Raw genomic sequence first — 17,709 nt, 5'->3', positions numbered from 1 at the left:
GACTCAAGTTTTAACAGTGGACATAGGGATGGCCATAGAGAATGAAGAGGTTGGGAGCTGAGAAAATAAACTTCCTCAAACTTTGCGTCTGTGCCTAGAGGAGCTCGAAATTTGTGAGTGGTTTCCATCAGTGAATGCCCAAGGGTGTGAAATGATGGTCTATTACATCCAGACACGGAAAATGTCGGCATTAACAGCGTGTTAGCCCAGGGCTAACTGGGACTAGTCACTCCAGTGACTCCGGGGACCCTTGCTGGGTTGTAATTGGTTGGTGCAGTGACTGGCTTTGAAATATTTCCCCTGAAGTTGGGAAAATTTCCCCTGAAATGAAACCATTCTGGGAGGCAGCCTATTATGATGCAAAGAACGTGACAGGAGAGGGAGATAGATCTGAATTCAAATTCTGCACCTGCCAATAAGATCTCTGTGGCTTTAGGCAAATTTCTTATTTTCTTTTCTGCCTCAACCTACTCCTCTAGAAAACAAGGAGAAATAAACTCATAGGATTGTCTTGAGTAATGAGGCAATAAAAGTAAAGTGCAGGTTCAATGCCTGTTGCGTTGTTGGCACCCAGCACCTGCTACCTATTATTGTTGTCTCAAATGAAGTTTATCTTCCTGTGCTTTCAGGATCTTCTTATAACTTCTCTTCAGCGGCTAATTCACTGTTAGGAAAAACTGAGTTTCCTCAATTAACAGAGACTTTCCTCTGTACTCTTTCTTTCAGATCATTTGGAATCTCGGAATAATAAAACTAGAAAGAAATTGGAGAGAACCTATTTCCAAAGCTTTATAATGCACACCAAGTAAATCTGACGCCAGAGGATTAGCTGAAGAACAAGCTCCGTGCCGCTCCCTTCCACATAGTAAGACTAAAGGTGATCTTGCTTTCACTTTCATGAAGAAATAGCACGATAATGCAGCAGACACCAAAAGCACATAGTGTTTTTTCAATATCACCCTTGCAAAAATCAAATTTTCTTTCTAGTTCTTGTCCATATAGCATAAATTGCACAGAAATGTGATGATAGTATAGATATTGTGATGAATCTTGCTTTTTACTCTTAATCACATGCCTATCATTTTTTCATATTGCTGTATAATCTTTTAAATTATACTTTTTAATAGCTATATAATATTTAATTGAATGGAAGTATTATATGAAAACATTTGGCTATATCATTGGAAATTTTAGTTGTTACTTATACAGCAATGAACGTCAACGCGAATAGCCTTTCATTTATTATTTCATTAGGATACACTCTGATTCCTAGGTCAAAGAATAAGGAAAAATAATGGACGTTAATATGTATTGCCAAATAAGTTCCAAAAATATTGCATTAATTTGCAATATCACCAACAATGTGCATTTGATTCACTGTAGCCAAACCATTACTAAATATGGTTTTTGAAATATTGCTTTATAATTTAACAGGTGTAAAATGGTACTTCATTGTTTTAACATAAATTTAGTTGGAATTAGCGTGATCAAACATTTTTCTATGTGTTTACTTATATGTCAGATTTTTTTCTTGTGTCAATTGAGTATTCTTAGCCTTTGTCTGTTTATATATTAGGGTCTTTAAACAGTTACTTTCTAAGAAATGTTTCCTACAATGGTTTAAATGATTTTTAAGTTTCTATTTTAAAAGGAAATTCACATTTCTAATAAGTCGTTTACTAAGTTCTAAGACTATCATAATCATCTGTCAGTGTTGTCAAATCAACTTACATTAAAAAGAGATGCTAGGAAATCCCTTTATATGTCAAAAATGTACGTATGAACTGTATTTATTTCAGGTCCTAAGTATGTGATACACCAAGAGTCAAGTGAGGTAAAAGTACTTTAGTTTGAATTGCAGTCCTAAGCACTCTGTTTTCATGCTATGAAAAATAATGATATAATAGAAGAAAGAAACTTTCACAGATTTTTTTATTTGAATTTTATTTTTTTATACAGCAGGTTCTCATTAGTTATCTATTTTATACATGTTAGTGTATATATGTCAATCCCAATCTCCCAATTCATCCCACCACCCTGCCCCGCTGCTTTCCCCCCTTGGTGTCCATACATTTGTTCTCTACATCTGTGTCTCTATTTCTGCCTTGCAAACCAGTTCATCTGTACCATTTTTTAGATTCCACATGTATGTGTTAATATATGACATTTGTTTTTCTCTTTCTGACTTAGTTTGCTCTGTATGACACTTTCACAGATTCGATAAAGCATTTAAAAGTGACTTTTGAAATGGATATTCATGGAATGTGCTATTATTTATATCATTTATATTTAAGGGATAGATTATTATTTATATAATAGAGGATTTCAATTTTTAAAATTAAGATATATCTCTCTCCTCTTGGTTCACTCCCCACTTTATAAGTTTGTTTTCTGGGTGAATTCTTTTTATTCTCATGTTGGGGAGTTGAGAGGTAGTGGATTTAAAAAAAAATGGGCTTTATTTTCTTGGCATATTCAAAATACCGATATATGACAAATTATATTTAAGTTGGGTTTCTAAAGTGACTTTAGAAACATAAATTAAAAAAAAAATCACGTCGGTGCTTTGTGACAGCCTGGAGGGGTGGGATAGGGAGGGTGGGAGGGAGGGAGACGCAAGAGGGAAGAGATATGGGAACATATGTATATGTATAACTGATTCACTTTGTTATAAAGCAGAAACTAACACACCATTGTAAAGCAATTATACCCCAATAAAGATGTTAAAAAAAAAAAAATCACGGGCTTGTAGGGTACTATTATTGACCCTCTGGTCCAATTCTTCTATCTTTTCTACCACATTTCCTAAGAGTCTTTTCCGAATCTATGCTTGAACATAACAATGACAGGGAATGTACTAGCTTCCGAGGCAGCCCAGTATTAGGCCAACTCTGAATGTCTGAAAACTCTTTTCCGAGCTAGAAGCTGACTTTTATATCTTTTAGTCATTAGGCTTGGTTCTACCCTGGAGATTTGTAGGACAGGTTTAACCTCTCTTCCCCATGGCAGGCTTTCAAATATTTGAAGCCAGCTCGTGAACATAAAACTATAATGCAAAGTACGATAGAGAAGCCATAACTGTGGTATAGAGGTAGATCTTCTTGAGGGCCTTCAAAGTGGGTAGAGATCACATCAGTGTAGGGAATCAAGAGTTTGTGACAAGATGGACTGAGGTGAGTGGATAAGATCTTAACAGGGACATCAAGAGAGGTGACTTTTCCAAGTGGAGTGGACTGCAGAAGTAAAGACACAAGGAAAACACAGAGTGTGTCTTGGAAACAGTTCAGTTTGATGCATAGGAGAAATGTGAACTCTTAGGAAGATGGGGAAATTATTATGAGAAGCCTCATTTGCAAGCTTTTTTAAAAAAAATTAATTAATTTATTTTTAACATCTTTATTGGAGTGTAATTGCTTTACAATGGTGTGTTAGTTTCTGCTTTATAACAAAGTGAATTAGCTGTACATATACATATATCCCCATATCTCTTCCCTCTTGCATCTCCCTCCCTGCCACCCTCCCTATCCCACCCCTCTAGGTGGGCACAGAGCACTGAGCTGATCTCCCTGTGCTATGCGGCTGCTTCCCACTGGCTATCTATTTTACATTTGGTAGTGTATATATGTCCATGCCACTCTATCACTTTGTCCCAGCTTATCCTTCCCCCTTCCCATGTCCTCAAGTCCATTCTCTAGTAGATCTTCGTCTTTATTCCTGTCCTGCCCCTATGTTCTTCATGACTTTTTTTTTTTAGATTCCATACATATGCGTTAGCATACGGTATTTGTTTTCCTCTTTCTGACTTACTTCACTCTGTATGACAGACTCTAGGTTCACCCACCTCACTACAAATAACTCAATTTCGCTTCGTTTTATGGCTGAGTAATATTCCATTGTATATATGTGCCACATCTTCTTTATCCATTCATCTGTCGATGGACACTTAGCTTGCTTCCATCTCCAGGCTATTGTAAATAGAGCTGCAGTGAACGTGGTGGCACATGACTCTTTTTGAATTATGGCTTTCTCAGGGTATATGCCCAATAGTGGGATTGCTAGGTCACATGGTAGTTCTATTTTTAGGTTTTTAAGGAACCTCCATACTGTTCTCCATGGTGGCCATATCAATTTACATTCCCACCAACAGTGCAAGAGGGGTCCCTTTTCTCCATGCCCTCCCCAGCATTTATTGTTTGTAGATTTTTTGATGATGGCCATTCTGACCAATGTGAGATGATATCTCATTGTAGTTTTGATTTGCATTTCTCTAATGATGAATGATGTTGAGCATTCTTTCATGTGTTTGTTGGCAGTCTGTACATCTTCTTTGGAGAAATGTCTATTTAGGTCTTCTGCCCATTTTTGGATTCGGTTGTTTGTTTTTTTGATATTGAGCTGAATGAGCTGCTTGTAAATTTTGGAGATTAATCCTTTGTTAGTTGCTTCATTTGCAAATATTTTCTACCATTCTGAGGGCTGTCTTTTGGTCTTGTTTATGGTTTCCTTTGCTTTGCAAAAGCTTTTACGTTTCATTAGGTCCTATTTGTTTGTTTTTATTTCCATTCCTCTAGGAGGTGGATCACAAAGGATCTTGCTGTGATTTATGTCAGAGAGTGTTCTGCCTATGTTTTCCTCTAAGAATTTTATAGTGTCTGACCTTACATTTAGGTCTTTAATCTATTTTGAGTTTATTTTTGTGTATGGTGTTAGGAAGTGTTCTAATTTCATTCTTTTACATGCAGCTGTCCAGTTTTCCCAGCACCACTTATTGAAGAGGCTGTCTTTTCTCCACTGTTTATTCTTGCCTCCTTTATCAAAAATAAGGTGAATTAGTAGAAGAATTACTAATGATGTATGTGATCAATGATAAACTCTTTCCAATCTAGTTTACTTTTTTTTTCCCTTAACAAAACAGAGAGCAGAAATTCACAATGTAAAACAGAATAGATTGGAGTCTGAAGAGATGAAAAAATTTATAACCTATAGAATCCATGGATTCTTAGTGACTTAGCCCAATAAATAAAGCAGAACTTTATTCGGTATTAATCAAAACTTGTTTGCTTCTTGATATTGGGAAATTAAAATATTAGTTACCTTATGTCTTTGAACACTTTGTGAAACATGGCGGTGTTAGTATTCTGACATTTTGAGTTGGTACCACAAGTTCGACTAAATTAGATGAATTTTCAAACTATAGTATACATAACTTAGGAGTCTTGTTCAATTGAAGATTCTGATTCTGTAGCTCTGTAGTGGGGAGTGAGATTCTAATAAACTCCCTGGTGAGGCAGATGCATGGGTCATGCTTTGAGTGATAAGGATTTAGGGGACAATTAGGGTAATCTTATTTAGGTTATTCATCTTTACGATCATTTTATTAAATTAAGATGTTTCATTATTTAACAGCTAATGCTAAATTTCTTTGTAAAAATAATTTAAATAGTTCGTTGCAACAAAATTATAGTCATCTACAATGCCTCATTATTAAGTATAATTTTCCAGTTATATAACTTGATTCATCCTTTTACCATGAGCTATAACACAAGGTAATAAGTAATCTAAAGTAAGATTGTCATCTTTGCGAGTAGATGTTGTCAATGTTTCAGAGAAAAACAAGTTTAATTTCTTCATTTAAAAACAAAATTGGCATTTTTATTCTGGCTGAGACTGTCAAAAGCTGGTATATCACTTGAGTGGGTAGCTCTATTAAGTTTTTACATGTTCAATCTCTTTGATGGGATATCAGTGGGAAATGATTAATTAAGAAAAAATTAAAAGAAATCAAAATTGAAGATAGAGATATGCAGAGTTATATTTGGAAGTGCTGCAGTTGAGCAGAAATATTACCTGATTTTGTTCAAAAATAAAAAGTTAAAGACTGTTTTTAGTTAGGGAAATGTCACAGTGTTGTTTGTGTCTTGCTTAAGAGCGGTGTCTCATCCCGGTGACATACTTAATTAGATTTTGTTTTCCTATCCAAAATGCACTAAAGACCCAAGTTAGAGATCTCTTAGGGAATTTACTCATCCACAGTAAATTGCCAACCAGTGATACAAGTTGACTTGAAGAAAAACCCGATGCTATAAATGCTTGTTATGAGAAGGGAAATTTTGAGCTTATTTTATTGAAGGGCATATCCTATGGATGTACAGCAAAGCACTATAGATCTGCAAATTTATCAAATCCACCTAACTTTTATCTTCTCTTGGGGTTGATTTTGGCCTGATGGAAGATGTATTGTACTACAAGACATTGGTGATTAGAGCAAGAAGGCAGAAAATGTTACTGAAGCAGAGAATACGTGCTGGGATAAGGAATGGAAAGCACTGAATGGAATAAGTATATACGTGGTCAGCACGGAAAGAGATGTGGACAACGTCAGGGTCAAAAGGATAAACACAAACAAATAAGCTGTTTTGCAAACATTGGGGAGGAGGGTTTAGGATAAACACTAATGGATGAAGTATATTTATTTGGACTTATAATGCATTTAAACTCTGAATGCATACATTCTCCAACTCAGTCATTCTGAGATCTCAAGTAACTTCTCAGAGTCATCCCAGATGAAAAGAACATGGGTACTTGGTCTTGCAAGGCTGATACAAAGTAAAAGAAACATGGGTGGTGTGTGGCTTCATTTTAATGTAAAATCTTCCTTAAAATTTTCTCTTGCAGAGTTCTTTAAATTAGCTATTCTAGCATTTTCCCCCCTCATTTTGCTGCTATGTTCTATTCTCTTGTTTTCCTGATTTTTACTGTATCTTGAACATTGGCATTTGCTTTGATTGATATTCTGTCCTGCAAACAGGTTATCTTTTGAACATGATTTATGTTGATGCAAGCTTAGGCCACCTAGCATGCAGAAATTGTTTGGTTTCAGAGAATATATTCTATAGATTTCTTCAGCACTTTGTCATCTCTTCCCATTCTCATGGTTACCTTCAGCCCTTCACACTAACATTTATACTGTTTCTCAGGCATCTTTGTGCTGGATTGGATTTATTGGGTTTGAGCTTAGGGAAAAAAAATCTTTTTATGTATCTATATCATGATTATTCCATTATATTGGAGGAAGGAAAAACAGTAATGTGGAAAATGTTACTAACACCTATTGACCGTCCACTTTATTTTAGAAATTCTAAAAACACTGTACTATTTTTTTCTACATAAAAACTCTTTAGAAAATGAAAAAAAAAATAGAAATTTAAAAACTTTCTCCAAATTGTCCAGCAGCTAAGAAGCTAACAAAGATGAGTCCAGGTCTGTCTGACTCCCAGAGTCGCAGAATTTTAAATTAATCCAGTGTGTAACATCATACCACAATGTAGTTAATCTTAATGACATAATAGCTTTATAATGCAACCACTCAGTCACAGTAGCTTACAAGATATCAGGGGGAAAAGCATGATGGTTATGGTGGGAACAGTCAATCCAAAAACCAATGTATGGGGCTTCCCTGGTGGCACAGTGGTTGAGAGTCCACCTGCCGATGCAGGGGACATGGGTTCGTGCCCTGGTCCGGGAAGATCCCACATGCCGTGGAGCGGCTGGGCTCGTGAGCCATGGCCGCTGAGCCTGTGCGTCCGGAGCCTGTGCTCCGCAACGGGAGAGGCCACAACAGTGAGAGGCCCGCGTCCCGCAAAAAACAAAAAAAACCAAACCAATGTATGGCTTATTATATTTATAAACTCAGGTATACCATCTGTATCAATCTAAAAGTGTGTGTATATATATATATATATTGTGTGTGTGTGTGTGTGTGTGTGTGTGTGTGTGTGTGTGTGTGTGTGGTATGGGGGCCTCTCACTGTTGTGGCCTCTCCCGTTGCAGAGCACAGGCTCTGGAGGCGCAGGCTCAGCGGCCATGGCTCATGGGCCCAGCCACTCTGTGGCATGTGGGATCTTCCCAGACCGGGGCACGAACCTGTGTCCCCTGCATCGGCATACGGACTCTCAACCACTTGCGCCACCAGGGAAGCCCAAAGTGTGTATAGTTTTATTTTCAAAAGATTATGTTTTTTTGCTTTTTGGCTAAACAAATACACAAGCATCTATCTATATCTCTTAGGATGGTTATGAGTAATAAAAATAGTAAGTGAATTTTGTGTCATGTATGGTTCTGATCATGACAACAAATGTGTTCATAAGGGTTATTACAACTGGGTTAAGATTTTACAGTTTAAAAGTAAGTGGTAGAGTGGTAGATCCAAAATGGAAAATTCAGTCTCCCTTACTCCAAAATTCATTTTTAACCATAGATTTAAAAAAAATTATAATTTTTCTACCATGCACAAAATAAAGGTAAAGGATTTTGTTAACTCCATTTTGTTCCTATTCATAGGAATTTAAGTTGAAATGGAACTTATTCCTAATGGCTGGTTCAGTTGCAGGTTGATTTTAGGTTCTAAGTCTGAGCTGAAGGAAAAGGAGAAAGAACATTGGGTTCAAATGAACTGAGATGTCAGCTCTTCTTTAGTCCCCAGGCTGTCAAGATTTTCTAGAAGGCCACTTTTGCTCCAGGGGCCATTATGGAAGTTGAGGTTCATGGCTAGTAGCCTGACTTCAGATACACTAAAGTGAATTTCATGTTTGTCTTGGGAGAGGGGCAGACTTTCCTTGGCTATTTAGTGTTACAGAATTGGGAAGGCTGGCTATCTTAGTCCTCACCTCTAGCTATCTCTTAACTCATCCAAAAATTCTAAGATAAAGAACATAGATATTTCTTTGGTAAATTGTCTTATTGGACAGAAGCCAAGAAGTTCAAGTGATGGTAAAATTATGAAAATGTACACAATTTATGATGACTTAATGCTGATTTAAAAATGGTCAAACACTAAAGCATTAAGATTAATTGTATCTTCAGTGGGAACCATATCCTAGGCAGAGCAAATCAAGTGATAATCACCCTAGGACCATCATACTATGATTTTGTAACTGATTTTAAATGCAACAAAGCACTTTTGTTAATGTTTTATTTTGTATTTATTTCATCTGATCTTTATTTCTTTTTTATATACTTTTGAATCAGTTGAGTTAATTTTAATATTCCATTTTATCTCAGTTTTGGTTTATTAGCTATACCCTTTATTCTTTTAGTTTAAGCATTCTTTTAGTTATTCTATGATTTACATTATGTGTCCAGCTTATTACAGTCTACATTCATTTCATACTATACCTCTCCATGTATAATATAAGAAACTTATAACAGTATACTTTCATTTTCCTCATGTTAACTTTATGTATTTCTACTTACATATATTTTACTTCTACACGTGTTTTATACCTGACAATACATTGTTGCTTTAAATAATCAATTGTTTTTTAAAGAAATTTTAAAAATGAGAAAAACTGACATTGTGTATGCTGACATATTACCCTTTCTTGCACTCTCTATTCATTTGTGTAGATCACAGTTTCCATCTGGTATTGTTTTTCTCAACACAGACAATTTTTTTATTATTTACTTTTGTGCAAGTCTGCTAGTTTCAAATTCTCTCAGCTTCACTTGTCTGAAAAGGTCTTTATTTTGTTTTCATTTGTGCAAGATATTTTGGCTGGATATAGAATTCTAGCTTGACATATTTTTTTCAGTACATTGAAGATGTCATTCCATAGTCTTCTTGTTCACAATTTCTTATTAAAAATTGGTAACTATTCTGATCTTTGTTCTACTCTTTGCCTGTCTGCTTTTAAAATTTTGTCTTTATTACTGAATTTCAATCATTTAATTATGATTTTTTTCTTGTGAATTTCTTTGTGTTATTCTTATTGGAATTTGATGAGCTTAGTGTATCTGTGGTTTTAGTTTTTATCAAATTTGGAAAGTTTTAGCAAATTTCTTGAGATATTTTTCTGATCCTCTTTTTGTGTGTCTTCAATTACATGTATCTTAGACCATTTCATACTGTCATACAGATCATTAAGACCATGAATTTTATCCTCTGGGAATTATTCTTAGCATTTTATTGATTTGTTCCTCAGATTTGATAACTTCTAATGTTATGTTTTCCAATCCACTGATTTCTTTGTCTGCAGTGTCTGATCTAGCCATCTACTAAATTTTATTTCCGATATTGTGTTTTTCAGGTCTTGAAGTTCAGTGATAGTTTTTACCTCCTTCCTCATTATACTCATATATTTATTTAAAATCTTAAGCATATTTATAATAGCTGTTTTAAAGTTTTTGATTACTAAGTTCGTCATCTCTATCATTTATGGGCCTGCTTATATTGACTGATTTTACTTCTGGCTATGGGTTAAAGTTTGCTGCTTCATCATATGTCTTTTTTTTTTTAACATCTTTATTGGGGTATAATTGCTTTACAATGGTGTGTTAGTTCATATGTCTTGAGTGTCTGGATTTCGTTATTTTTCTTTAACAATTGTTTTAGCAGGTAGTTCATTTACTTACAGTGCAACTTAAATACTTCTGTGGATCTAGAGAGACCTTTATCGTAGGAGTATTTTAAGGCATGATTCTTTAGTGGTCCTATTTCAAATATACAACCCTTTCCTACTAAGCAGTTATACTGAATGCCTCAGTATTCAACAAGCTCTCCCCTCTTGGCTTGTGGAAATTTAAACATTTCCTTGCTCTGCATGAGCTCTGGAAACTGTTTAGCAAACCTGAGTGTTATTGTTTGGCAATATGGCATTTTACCCTGCATATAATGCACGTTTATATTCAAACAAGGACACAAGGAAACCCCTATTCATATTTCTGGAGATCTTGTTTTTAAATATAGCTCCCTTTTCTCTGGTACAGTTTGATGCCAAGTCCAGCTACTTCAGTCTCCCTGTGCTTAGCTTCAGTTCTTCCTTCCTCCAGAAATGATCTGTCAACTTCAAGCAGAAAGCTGAGGCAATGGTAGAAGTCATCTCATTTGCTTCCCTTATTTTAGGGGTCACAATCTAGCACTCCCTGTTTTTCAATATCTGAAAGCAGTTTTTTTTAAATGTATTTTGTCCAGTTTTCTAATTATTTATCATTGGAGGGCAAGTAGCATTGTTGAAAGTACAAATCAGGAGTAGAGTTCTTCAGCCATTCTGAAGAAAATTCAATTCTTTTTTTCAACTCTTCAAAAAACAATCAAGTTATTATTTGCCTTAAGGCCTTTGCACTTTTTTGTTTTTCTACTTGGAAGAGTCTTCTCATGTGTCTCTAGAAGCTGTCTCATTCTTTATCTTCTAAAAGAAGCCTTTCTTGACCACACTATTTAAAGTCACTATTTGTCATATTAATTCTTTCCTCCTTTTTTTCATGCAGTTTATCCCTGTCTGTAATTATCTTTAAAAATGTTTTTACATGTATAATATCTCTCCTCCCCATGCTATGTAAGCTCTACAAAGAGAGAAACTTGTTGATTGTGCTCCTATATTCTGATTTGGTACCTCATCCATAGGAGGGAGCCAACAAACATTTCCTCAGTGAAAGTTTGAATAAAGGTAGTATCTAATCATATTTTCTGAAATATGTAGAGAGGTGCTAAGCAACATGGTACCAGAGGCCTGTACATTAAAGTAGGTTATGTTTATGTGTTCCTGTAGAATCTTCTTTTTCATGCACAGTAAAGAGAATTAAATCCATAATGTTCATGGGAAAAAAAATGTGACTTTAAATTCTAGATATTCAGCAATGTTTGCTATTGGTCTCTACTTCTCCATATGTAATCTAATTATACTTTACCCCTATTGGTTGCACTCTATGTATGGTGTGTCCAGTTCGTTGAAATAGATGCTTAATTATTTTCTCAACATTAACCTGTTTCAGTGAAATATATTGGCATGGTGGTGTCTTAGTTTGGGCTGCTATAACAAAAATACCATAGATTGGGTGGCTTCAACAATAAACATTTATCTCACACAGTTCTGGAGGCTGGGAAGTCCAAGATCAGAGTGCCAGCAGATCCTGATGAGTGGTGAGGACACTATTCCTGGTTTGCAGATGGCCATCTTCTCATCTTCTTGAAGTTTCCTCATGTGGGAGGAGCTAATCTCTCTTATGTCTCTTCTTATAAGGATGCTAATCCCGTTCATGAGGGCTCATTCTCACGACCTAATTACCTTCCAAAGGCCCCACCTCAAATATCATCACTTTCGTGATTAGTCTTCCACGTGTGAATTTGGGGTGGGGCGGAGGCGGGAGCACAAACATTGAGTCCATAGCCGGTGGAGAAAATAATATTTTGTATAATGGTATTTATAAATACTATGTGCTAGTTTTCAATTTGGTTGACAATGAAGGGGCTGGCCTGTGTTAGCATGAAATAATTGTGTTCATGTTACTGATTTTAATTCTGAAGTAGGTAGAGAAATAGCTGACCTACATAGTCATGCTGTACTTAGTTATACACTCTCTTAGGTACGTGGTTTTTATTAATCATCCACCTCACTAAAATGTAGGTCTGCATTTTCCTGCATTAAAAAAAATATTTCTGTCCAAGATCTTGGGATTTGATATTCTCTCAGTATTATTGGCCTACATGATGGAGGTCTAATTCTTTCCCCAGTTGGGAATTGGTATTTGAGAGCATAGAGGACTTTGTGACAGGTTTTGGGCCATAATTAGTCATAGGAATCCTCTTTGAATCTGTAGGATAACTTTTTTTGTTTTTTTCTTTGAAAATTTCCCCAGAACTTTGTTATTGAGGTTATGTTTATGAATTATTCTTCTTCATCAGGTATTGGTAGCTTTTAGTATTTCATTTAGAATCATAAGTAATACATTTTGACACAAACTAAGACATATTTAATTTTTAAAAGTTGTGCCTCATGACAATAATACCACTTTAATCATAAACATTCTTAAATTCATCTGTGCTATATTGTCCTAAGTCAGTATAAAACTACAAACTTAAACACCACTTTAATTTACACAGTCATGTAAATAAATGGTATAATTTATAGTTATATAGTTTTTAAAATATTTTTTAAAATATTGAGGGAGCATGCCTTCCCTGCCTAGATGATAACAGCCCAACATGAATATTTAAAGGTAAAAATAAAATCCTTGTGATGTGGTTCAGGGCAGCTATTTATTTATCCATTATACTTTGCTTATAATTTTTCAGATGTGAAAGTGAAGGATCAGTTTTATCCCCTCAAAATTTCCTGAACATTAAAACTTTCAGGCCCTCATATAAACACTGCCAAGGTGGTAATGGATGCCACTAGTAGCTTTTCTGTGGAAGTGGGAGTGGCTCTCAAGGTCTCATGGAACAGAGGTCCAAGAGTAACTTATGTCTAAGTCTCTAATTTACTTGGCCTCACTTAGCTGTCATCATTATTGAGAACACTTGCTCTCAAGCCCACTTTATCCAGAGTCCTAAAGATCTCTGATGATAAATTATGTCTCTTCCCCACAAGGAAGTGATAGGGAAATAAATACGTTGTCCAGCATTTCAGCCTTTTTGCTTATTAAATGTATCATGGGTCCCCGTCAATCTCCTCCCCCAGCTTGACCTTCCTAATGCATTAAGATTTCATTCTGTTGTGATTATTCTTTCCTTTTAGATTGTCTGGGCTGGCTCCCCTTTTTATTGCCCCAAAAATTGAGAGAAATGATACTTACCCTACTTTGGGGGAGATTCGTAAGATTGAACAGAAAGGAATAATACATTAGGAATATTATACCTGATCATTCTTTGTAGGTATTTCTGCCCTTCTGCATAGCTGCTGCCCATAAACATTTGTTGAATAAATGAGTGGATTAGTGAATAAATCAACCATGTTAAGATGTATTTAAAATTCTTATAGAAAGAGGATTATTTTTTCAGATAGTCGAAAACTCAAAATGCAGGAGAGCTGGATACACAAATCTATTCTTTTGTTAGTTTATGTAGTAGTAAACATTTAACAAATAATGAAAACTTCTTTTAGTGGCTAATGTAGTTCACCCAAACCAATCACCCATGGTTACACTTTCTCTTCAATGGTCATTGTAAAGGGAGTAGGTGTGTCTCTCGTAAGAGATACCTAGGCATGTATATACCTAAAACTGTAACATTTGTCATTGTATTCTGTAGTTTGTAAACTGAAGAAGGTCAATCTGATGTTAACATGTTGCAAATAGTTTACTTTTATTTAATAGTTTTATGTTCAAAAGTCTGGACAGAAATTTTCTGATAAGAAGGCAATTGTTCAGAAGCATCGCCATATTGTCTGACCTTTTTATAAGATGTCCTACTTCAGACACCCACTTTCTTACAAAGTTTCAAATTCCACATTTCCTTTTTGTACTTGAATTCTTTTTTTCCCGTGAGTTTAAGATGCTTTTCTAAGAGGAAGCATGTATCAATAAGTTCTACAGCATTGCTAAAATTATCAATGAACATCTTGTCAGACAGTGATGTGTGAATCTGTTTTGTATGCCTCTATCCAAGGCCAGGTTTGTTGACGGAAGGAAACTTTCTCATTTTGAAACCCAAACCCCACCCTGTGTGGAGCACATTCATATAATGCAGAGACTGTGAGAGGAGATAACATTTGAATGAGGAGATAACATTTGAATTTGTTTTCTGGCTTTCTTATTTGTCTGTGTTTCCCTAAACATTAGGTTTAAAACCATGGACTCTACTATTTGCTCTTAATATTCTTTGGGTGCTTTCATAGATCCTTTATTTGCTTTAGTTCAGGCAGAATTACACTGTAGTTCTAAGCATCTGTGAATTAGGAGTGGAGCTTTCTTTGTTATGTTTCTTAATGTCCTTTGATCCAGTCCAGCACACATCAGCCACTGCAGTTCTCCCAGAATAATTTACGTATCCACTAATGCCATCTAAGAAAGAGGAAATAAACCATGATTGTATAAATATAGGATCCTAATGTGATCACTAACTTTAAGTCGCTAATGCAACCCTCTCATTAGCTATTACTTTCAATTAGGTGTTCTCAAACGATTAGCTTTTGAGCTACAGAATCTTATTGTTAGCATATACATTCCCTGATGAGAGAAGAAATTACTTCTGGGAAAGCCGAGTCTCAAACTTTTAATTTAGGTACTAAATTCAGGTACATTACCTCAGTTGGACTTTCTTTTCGTGGAATTACTAAACTCATTTCTCTTGGCCAAGTGATTCTCTAGGCATCATGAGCTGCTTAAGAACAGAACTACTAAAATTCATGGGGGCTCAGAGCACACAGGGAGATAAATGCAGCACAGACCCATTCATTGCAAATAGCATTAAAAGTTTTCAGATTTTCAAAGCATTCTCAGAAAAAAATCCTCACATCTTAATAATAGTATTTAAAGCCATGTATTCAAAGGGTCCTATTCCTATGGGCAGATTTGTCAGAAGTTTCCATTGTTGCTTACTTTTACTTGATTTTCCACTGTGAAAACTGAGACCATAGAGTCACTTTAAATGATGGTCCTGATAGAGTTTTCAAAATCGATAACATTTATTGCATCTGTAGTCATGTGGTAGTATCCAGGATGCCATCTCAAATTCTCTCCAAATAAGACATGGTCTTTGCCTGCAAAGAGTTTACTATAAATGTAAAGTCATACAATAAACATTAAGTATACATTCATCCATGCTTTCAAGAGATCCATATTGGGTACCTAATATTTTCTAGACTCTGGAGAGACAGTGTGTATGTAAAGATAGATGAAGTCCTGTCCTCATACGACTTTCATTTCATTGTATGTGGAAGACTGGGGTAGGAAAAAGACAGTAACAATAAAACCAATAAACAAGATAATGACAGATTATAAAAAGTGCTATGGAGGAAATAAGGTGATGTGATAACTAGGTAGAGAATAGAAAGAGTTGTCAAGGAAAGGCTCTCAGTAGAGGTGACATTTTATCTGAGATTGGAAGGAGGAAGAGGAGCTAGAAATGGAGGAGCTGCCAAGGCAGAGAGGAAAACAAGTTCAAAGGCCCAAGGTAGGAACGAGTTTGACCTTTTGAGGAACAGAAAGGTCAATGTGTCTGGAGCATAGTGAATGGATGAGGAAAATGTAGGGGATGAGGTTGGTTTGGGAAGTAAGAGTCAGATCATGGAGGCTAGATTGGCTTTTGTTTTCAGGGCAGTGGAAAGTTACTGAAGCATGTTAAGAAGGGTAGTAATTATTAGACTTTAAAAAGGATGTCGCTAGGGGCTTCCCTGGTGGCGCAGTGGTTGAGAGTCCGCCTGCCAATGCAGGCGACGCGGGTTCGTGTCCCGGTCCGGGAAGATCCCACATGCCGCGGAGCGGCTGGGCCCGTGAGCCATGGCCGCTGAGCCTGCGTGTCTGGAGCCTGTGCTCCGCAACGGGAGAGGCCACAACAGTGAGAGGCCTGCGTACCACAAAAAAAAAAAAAAAGGATGTCGCTAGCTGCTGTATGGAGACTCGATTATCAAGGCTATAGTAGAATCAGGGAAACACATTAGAAGCCTAATTTCAGTGTCCTCATGTCTTATTATCCACCTAAGAGATGACGGTGGATAGGACTAGAATGGGATCAGTAGTGATAAAGAACACTGGATATATTTGATATATTTTGATGATGGGTTGGCTGTAGTGAATAAGGGAAATAGAGAAGTAAAGGATACTTTATTGATTTTTGGCTTGAAAAATTGAGTATCATTTGCTGAAAAATAAGAAATAATGGAAATAAACTGAAAGATCATAAGCAAGTATAGAGGAAGCAAACTTGTAACAAGTCCTGCATTCATGGTGGTTGTTTTTCCTTTGTTTATGTGTTTTGTGTATGTCATATAGAACAAATATAATTATGTGCAAAGTTCTATATTAAGTGCTATATGCAAGAAGAGATATAATTTTTGAATCAGTCACTCACATTTTATTGCGGGACTATTATGTTCTAAGCACTCTGCTAAATCCATCATAGTATTAATTCTTGCTTTCCAGGAAGGGAAATTGACACTCTAAAAGCAAATAAGACATGATGTGATGACGCAGTCATGGAGATCTATATACAGGACTATGGGCACAGACAGTGGGAGACATAGTCACCCAGGAAGTTAGGACGAGGACACCTGGAAACAGCGATCATCCTAGCATCCCTAAATGAGAGGGGCTGAGGCTTGTAGGATGCCTGGAGTTAGGGCGGAGGGCCCAGTGAGCTTATCCTGATACTGAGAGCCAGCGGGAGACTGAGAAGATTGTGGGAGCCCAAGCTCTCATAGCATGCCGACTGACATACCAGCGTTACCATTGACATGATAGAGGGAGCGCATCATAAATTCTCACTGAAGACTTGATAATCAAGAGACTGATGTCTCTGCTGAGTTTCACATTAAGGGCGTTGGGATTTGTGTTTCACATCACTCAAGAAGGAGTCAGCGGCATCCAGGTAGGAGCCAGGAGGAACGATGTGGAGGAACGATTGAGAAGCTTCGAGTTTAAATTTTAGCACTAGCTCCCTTTCTCAAGTTCTATTTTTCTTTTCTGTTATAGGCTTTAAGGAGTGATCCCACCTTCCTTTCCTCTTTAAAGCTACTATCTTCCACTTTATGTCTTGGCTTTCTTCTACTATTAAAAAGCTTCAAAGCATATGGCAATTCTGCCAACTCTCAGCTTCTAGGACAATACTCACTTGGGCAATAAATTGGGTGAGAGTTTGACCAGAGGGATCAGATTTGAATTTTGACTCTGTCATGTATTAACTCTGTAAACTTGGACAAGTTTCTTAAACTCTCTCAACCTCATTTTTCCCTTTATAATTTATAAACTTAAGATAGTACTAATGCCTACCTCATAGGG

The 17,709-nt window shown here is 36.3% G+C and overlaps 1 long non-coding RNA gene across 2 annotated transcripts in view; it reads left to right on the top strand.

Moving 5' to 3' along the window:
• Window positions 1-17,709, top strand: part of LOC132593708 (uncharacterized) — a 395,759-nt gene that overhangs the window by 33,067 nt on the left and 344,983 nt on the right. For both annotated transcript variants that reach the window (XR_009559490.1, XR_009559491.1), the window contains exon 2: window positions 727-877. This is a non-coding gene — a long non-coding RNA (uncharacterized lncRNA). The remainder of the gene's footprint in view (window positions 1-726; window positions 878-17,709) is intronic.

Source organism: Globicephala melas, chromosome 17 (assembly GCF_963455315.2).
Source record: "Globicephala melas chromosome 17, mGloMel1.2, whole genome shotgun sequence".
Classification (NCBI taxonomy): Eukaryota; Metazoa; Chordata; class Mammalia; order Artiodactyla; family Delphinidae; genus Globicephala; species Globicephala melas.
Note: the sequence above shows the minus strand (reverse complement) of the source record. Positions and strands in the feature narration are given on the sequence as shown.